The 7,768-nt window shown below is 43.7% G+C and overlaps 1 pseudogene; it reads left to right on the top strand.

The window, feature by feature from the left end:
• Window positions 1-4,342: 4,342 nt before the first annotated feature.
• Window positions 4,343-7,380, top strand: LOC125554798 (annotated as a pseudogene).
• Window positions 7,381-7,768: the final 388 nt, after the last annotated feature.

Raw genomic sequence — 7,768 nt, 5'->3', positions numbered from 1 at the left:
CCGTTTGAGGTCGGGTTGCTACACCGTGACCACACCATCCGCCATCAGCGCGCGCGTAACTGCGCCATGCACGAAGTGAAAAAGTCGGCTGTGCGGATGTCGACGAGGTGGCGGCCCGCATGTCCGCGCCCGCCACCATCAATGAGGAGAAGTAGAACACGGGATGTCACCGCCGCTTGGGCCCTAGGAAGGCCACCGTCAGGGATCCGACTGGTTCTCCTTTATGTCAAACCATCTTGGGCACCCGCTTGAGCTCCATGGAAGCACCCTTCCCCTCCAGTTGAAGCACCCTCTTTGCCGCTCCGACGAGCGGCATAGCCGGACATAGGGAAGATACAGGGGAAGAATATCCCTCCGGGGCTCCCGGCAGTCCGGTTAGCGGGCAGCCGGAGATGGGGAAGATAAAGGGATCCATCGCGGCCGGCCGTAGACTAGTGTAGTGTATATGTGTGGTGGGAGTGGAGCTCCGCGCGACCGTTCATGCACATAGTTTTAGCTTTTTAGTTGAAAATATGTCCAAAATGCAACTGCTTTCGTCTGGTTTGTATGAATCCATCATGTTTATATGAAATCCGCGTTGTTCGCATGAATTTCATCCGGTTTGTTAAAAAAAGTTTGAAATGTATGCGGCTACGGTTGGATGGCGTCCTCCCGCATCCATGTCCACGGACTGGTCCCCCTATCCGTGAAATTTGTAGGTTACCATTGGAGATGCCCTAAGCATCTTATTCACTGCGGCTTCTAAACTAGTTTTTTTTACAAAGATCAGATATGTTAGAAAAGTTGTATAAAGCACCTCAAACATAATAAATTACATCGAGATTTCAAGAAAACTAAACGACCACTATATATTGCAATCAGACCGAGCCAGCAACGCGTCGTTATCGTCGCTCCTCTACCAGAGCTGGCTTGACCTTGTCGGTGGTAGCTAGAAAGCCTTTGTGCACGTGCCCCCAAGGACCAACGCCTTGGAGCTGCAATCATCGTTGTTGAACCCTTGCATAGATCTGAGGCACCCGAGTCCAAATCTCGCCACATGACGAAAAACACTAACCTCACCATCCTAAAGAGATGGCGGGAATCTACACTAGAGCTCCGACTACATCTAGTCGGACAAAGTCGAGGAGGATCAGAGCCCGGAGACAAACTCGGAGAAGAATCTTCGCCATCTGCCCGAGCGTTGCACTTGTGAGGACTGAAAAAACCTAACCTAAACTACTAACTGATCATAGGCACCGGGATTCCCATCCTTGCCACCGACCTCCGGAGCAACATGGAAAGGGGAGGTGAATCCACGGGCTCGTCAGTGAAGCCTGGTGGGTAGAGTTTGCCCTAGCTGCCTAGGGTTAGCGTTGGAAAACAAGAGGAAGTCATTAGTTTCGCTCTTTTCATATTTTTTCGAAACTAGTTATATGATAACTAATTTAGAAGTATAAACAAAATTAAGAGGCGACTTATTTTTTAAGATGGGAAGATACAGCTTAGTTTTTTAAGCCGCACACTGGCCTGAATGTTGATCAAACGCTATATTGACGCTAAGAGGCGGGGCTCGGATCTTCACGAGTTTTGTGGTTTTGGTGAACGTCTAGTGATCATCGTATTTTGCTAGAATAAAATGACTCTCGTTCTTTTGGCGGTGTCATGAAGTAGAGAGTTTTGTGTCATCACGGATCCGATTATTTGAATTTGATGATTTTATGTTAAGTGTGTAAAGCCTTTTTGTTGGTTTTCTTCTTTCTGAAGGTAAAATCTTTCATTGACACCATTGTGAAGATATTGTAATCCGACGACCTCCACTTTTTGGGGATCATCACCGACCCACAAGTACGTTCATCGATCAAGGATTCTCATCTTTTTGGATGGACGACTCGAAGCGCTTTCAAAAATCTTTATTGGTAATGTTCGTGTCCGTGAAAGAGTGACAACATCGTTGCTTCAATCTAATTACAACTTCTTTACCGAAGTCTTGGGAGGATTTCTTCTAACAAAGATTGATACCACAAATAAGATGTTTCCAAGGAATCTCAATGTACTCCCTCTAATCCATATTAATTGACATTGAAATCCAATTAAATATGGATAGAAGGGAGTAATATTTAGTGATATGAGTTACTTTTTATTTATTTTTTGATCTTAGTTCCAAGTCAGTGTACTTGAGTAGGAATAAAAAAATTCTCAAAAGAATAGTATGAATAAAACTACATTTGTTTCTCAAAAAGAAAATGACACAAAAAACTAATTAAATAAAGATAATTCACTCATTTTTTGTAAAATAAGATCACAAAACTCTTTTTTTAGGATATGATTTTGAAAGAAAAAGGTCTCACAAAATTTAATCTTCTGTTTTTTTCATGGCATATATGAAAGATTGGTGGCTTTTTTCTTAACAAAAGAACCAGCTCTTAAACTTCATCCATATCCTATGTCTACACATCGGGCAACACATTATGGCTTCTTCCACGGACCATGATTAAAAATCCAAACTATTTTGTCCTTAATAATGTCAATCTTGAAGTTAGTTGCGCATCAGGCTTGGAAATTAAACATAAGAATATATGATGCATAAGTATGCACATCACGCCTTTGCGTAGGCAAGTGTGGGCGTAGTCGTACCGATATTCAATCTATGTTGTGTTCTGTAAGTGCATCTAGTGCCACCCCTAGTTGGTTTTGGAGTATTGACGACAAACCTGGTTGAGACACTAATGTGTTTGTGAAAATTGCAGGATAACATAGGTAGTAGTCCCTCATTGATTCGGTTTACCTACCGGAGATGACCCCTAAAAATGTGTGAAGACATTGAAGATAATGGTGGTCTGTGAAGAGTTTCACATTGAAGACTATGACATGAGAAGACATCATATGAAGACTATGGACTGCGAAGACATAGTTGTTTCGTAGTTTCCTTTTCTTCTTTGTTGAGTCATAGGAACCACCGCACTGTTAAGTGGGGTCCAAGTGAACAAAATCAGAGTGACTGAAGTGATGCTTAACCAAATCCTATGTCTTCGAGCGAAGACAATGAGAGCAAATCTTATCCAGAGCTGGATAAGTCAGCTTTACTTGTAGCCCAAGTCAAGCTGTCGCGTGTGTTTGAAATCTGACCGTTAGACACGTGTCAGTTCCTTAGTGACCCAGGGTCATTTCGGACAAATCAGGTCGGGTTGCCTCATGGCTATAAATAGCCCACCCCCTACACCATAAATTGGTGGCTGCTCAGAGTTAGTGCACGACTTTTGTCGTTTGAGAGCAACCCACCTCGAAGCCTTACCAGAGTGATTGCGCGAGGACTATGCATCCTTAGCTCAAGGGGAATAAGGTGAAGACGCGGTCTTCTGAGTTGAATCTCAGCCTCCCTAACCAGGCGTACAGTTGTCACAACAACTGGAACTGGTCCAACAAATACCTGTCCTCACCAAGCAACTGGTTCTATCCTTACCTCTCTCTTTACTTACAGTTTGTCTTCCTGAAGTCATTGTCTGCCGCATGATCTGATTGACTTCACTGAGTGAAGACTGTTGATTGATTGGCTTCATACTATCTTCCATCTTGATCCATACTACCTAGCTGCTGATAGTCTTCGTACTTTCACTTCATTGCTTACTTGACTATGGCTTGTCTAGTGTAGTCTACCTTCCGTTGCATGTTGATAGGTTCATTTCTATTGTTTGTCTTCAAAACCCTCGTGTATTGAAGACTTTCCTAAAAATCGCCTATTCACCCCCCCTCTAGTCGATAACTAGCACTTTCAATTAGTATCAGAGCAAGGTGCTCTCTTGTTCTATGTGATTCGGTTTAACCACCTGGAGTTTTAGCTATGTCGACTGCAGGGATAATCAAGGTCTCTGCTGCGTGCCCTATCTTCGATGGCACTGATTACCCTTACTGGAAGAATAAGATGCGCATGCATCTTGAAGCCATTGATGTCGACCTCTGGTATATCGTCAAGAACGGCGTTCCCAAGGCTGATGAAGGCGTCACCCCAGCTGATGTCAATAAGTTCATTCAACTGGATTCTACTGCCAAGAACATCATTGGTGGTCATCTGACCAAAGGACAGTATGGCCGTGTGAGTGCTCTAGAAACTGCGAAGCTAGTCTGGGACTGGCTCTCCAAGGTCAATGAAGGGGTCTCAACCCAGAGAGACTCAAGGATCAGTGTTCTTCGTAATCTCTTCAACCGCTTCAAAAGAAATGACAATGAGAATGTTCAGCTGACGTTTGATCGCCTTACTAACATCACAAATGAGCTCAATGCACTCGGCGCCATTGAGATCACCAAGCATGAAACCGTCAAGACACTTTTGAGATCACTCCACAGCTCATTTGACACCCTGGCCCTGATGATTCAAGAATGCCCTGACTTCAAGACTCTTGATCCATCTGACATACTTGAAAGGCTCAACACACATGAATTCCAACTATCTGAGAAAAGAGATATCTATGGTCCCAACAATGGCCGAGCTCGCGCTTTGAAGGCAAAGGCTGTTTCCTCATCTGAAGAAGAATCTGACTACAGTTCTGTGGACTCTGAAGACATTGGAAAGGAACTTGCCATGCTCGTGAAGAAGTTCCAAAGGTTCACCAGGAAGAAAGGCTCCAGACAGTCTTCAAGATCCAGCTCAAGAAATGATGAAGCTTCCTCCCGTGACTACAAGAAGAGAACGTGCCACAAGTGCAAGAAACCTGGTCACTACATCTTTGAATGTCCTCAATGGGATAATGAGAACAAAAAGAAGAAGAAAAGCAAGGAATATGAGTCCGATGACAAGAAGAAGAAGAAATCCTCAAAGTCTTCTTCCAAGTCTTCGTCGAAGTCTTCATCACACAAGAAGAGCTCATCTAGCAAGGGTCGTGCGTTTGTTGGCAAGGAAATGGATTCAGAGGAGGAGTCTACATCTGAGGAGGTGGAGATGGAGTCTGAAGAGGAATCTGATTCAGGCGTGGCAAGCCTGGCTTTAGCTTCAGCATACGTCACCAAGTCCATCTTCGATACTGAAGATGATGGCCTCTTCACCAACACTGATCCTAACAAGGATGACTCTGCTCCCACCTACTGCTTCATGGCACGTGGTGCCAAGGTAAACTCACACATGATGCTCACTATCAAACATCTAGTGAAGATGACTCTGAATGTAAATCTAAACCTAGCTACAAAACATTTGCTAAAATTGCAACACAGCAACAGGCTGCTATGGAACATATTCAAAAACCGTTAGACAAAAGCGATGACCTGTTGGACGCGGAAATGACTCGAACTCGGTCCTTAATTGAAGACATTAAAAATCTTCATGTTAAGTACGAGGAACTTGAAACTCGTCATGAAATGCTCTCAACAACTCATGAAAAGCTTTCCTATGGTTATCTTCAAAGGAAGCAAGAACTTTAGAAATTGAGAGTGGCTCATGAAGATCTTCAAAATGAGAACGAATCACTTCGCGCTCAACAGATCAGTCCCGCTCAGGAAGGATTTGAACCACCATGTCTAAAATTCCTTGAGCGTGATAACGCTACTTCTATTGCTGGATGTTCCACTGCTACTACTGTTGTAATATCTTCAACTGCTGATGTGGTAACTAACCCCTCTGCTGAGGATACCACTACTATTGCTGATGAGAATGTCAGGTTGAAGACATTGCTTGAGACAGGAATGTACAAAAGTCTCAAAGGGCATCAGACACTATGTGATGTCCTCAAGAAATAAATTCTGAACCGAAACCCTAGGAAAGAGGGTGTTGGGTTCGAAAGGAAAATGAATGTTGATGGTTCTTACTGGAAGCCTGAGCAGTACCCCAAAACCACATGGGTTGCTACAAAGGGACCTTCAGTGGATTCATCTACCTTATCTGGCTTCACTTGTGCTAACCCGATTATCATTGATGAATCCTTTGATGCAAACTATAAACTGTTCAAGAATCAGAATGGTGAAGTGTTTGCCAGGTATATTGGTACTAACTGCAGGAATGGACCACCTTTGAAGAAGATCTGGGTGCCCAAGAGTTGTATTGAAAATCTTCAGGTGAATGTCATCATGACACCACCTGGGATGAAGACAAACCCCAGACCAAAGGCTTCACATGGTCCAAGGGCTTCATACAGACAGAGGACTCACTAGAGTCACCCTAACACAAATGTTTTGCAGGGAAACCATACTCGGGCCTATGAATATGAGCGTGTTTCATCAAACCACCATGTTCATAAAACCAAGAACTATTCTGCTTATTCTTATGAGTATTATTCACCTCCTACAAGACTATTTGTTAGGGCTCCAAAGCCAAAGTTCTCAGATGCTGCACTTAGACTCATTGCTTCGAAGCCACCCCTGAAGATGTGGGTGGTTAAGAAAACATAACTCTCTTTTGCAAGGAAAGGTCTCTAGCAGGAAATCAAAGGCGTCAGATGCTATTGCTCGAGACCTAAAACATCTTGTGGGGCGCAAGATAAAATGCCCAAATGGTCTTATTATGTATTTCGTTCCTAGATCACTTGCCATTCATCCTATCAGTCCTAACCTGGATCTGAGCTTCCATAATCCACTTGCTCGTCAAATGTTTATGCTTCACAATACTCTTCGTGAAGCCTATCCCCCTAACTGCACTGTAGGGTATGACACCAGCTGCTTCAGAATGGATTATTGATAGTGGATGCACTAACCACATAACTGGCGATCGAAGTCTTCTCATGGACTCAACCTTACGTCCATCTGACAAGAGTCACATCACATTTGCTGACACTGGTAAAAGCAAGGTATTGGGCCTAGGTAGAGTTGCAATCTCAAAGGATCAGCACATGGATAAAGTGATGCTTGTTGAACCCCTTGGTTTCGACTTAATGTCTGTCTCAATGCTTTGTGACTTGAACATGATTGTGATACTTGGAAAATATCGTTGCCTTGTTCTAATGGAATCTGACAAGTCTCTAGTCTTTGAAGGGTACCGAAAAGGTGATCTGTATATGGTAGATTTCTCAGCAGGACCACAGTTGGCATTATGTCTTCTAGCAAAAGCTTCAGAGTGTTGGCTCTGGCATCGAAGGCTAGGGCATGCTGGCATGAGAAACTTGTACACTCTCGCGAAGAAGAAGCATGTCGTAGGCATAGAGGGTGTCAAGTTCAAAAAGGATCATCTGTGTGGTGCCTGTGAAGCCGGGAAGATGACTAGGGCCAAGCATCCCTCAAAGACAATCATGACGACATCACGTCCCTTTGAGCTGCTTCACATGGACCTATTCAGTCCTACTCATTACTCCACCCTTACTACCACTGATTGTCTCTATGGCTTCATTATTTTTGATGATTACTCTAGATATACCTGGGTGCATATAATTCTCTACAAGACTGAAGTGCAGGATGTCTTCAGAAGATTCGCAAATCGTGCCATGACGAACTATGGCATCAAGATCAAGCACATAAGAAGTGACAACGGCACAGAGTTCAAGAACACCGGCCTCGACACCTATCTTGATACATTGGGCATCACTCATGAATTCTCAGCTCCATACACACCTCAGCAAAATGGCATCATGGAGCGCAAGAACAGAACACTCATTGAGATGGCTCGGACGATGCTTGATGAGTACAAGACTCCAAGAAAGTTCTGGCCTGAAGCCATTGATACTACGTGCCATGTCATCAACCTGGTTTATCTTCAAAAGCTTCTAAAGAAGACATCATATGAACTACTGACTGGTAAGAAGCCAAATGTAAGCTACTTCAGAGTATTTGGTGCCAGGTGCTGGATCAAAGATCCACATCACACGTCAAAATTTGC

This window comes from Triticum urartu, chromosome 4 (assembly GCF_003073215.2).
Source record: "Triticum urartu cultivar G1812 chromosome 4, Tu2.1, whole genome shotgun sequence".
NCBI classification, from domain to species: Eukaryota; Viridiplantae; Streptophyta; class Magnoliopsida; order Poales; family Poaceae; genus Triticum; species Triticum urartu.
This window is presented reverse-complemented; position numbering and strand designations above follow the sequence as displayed.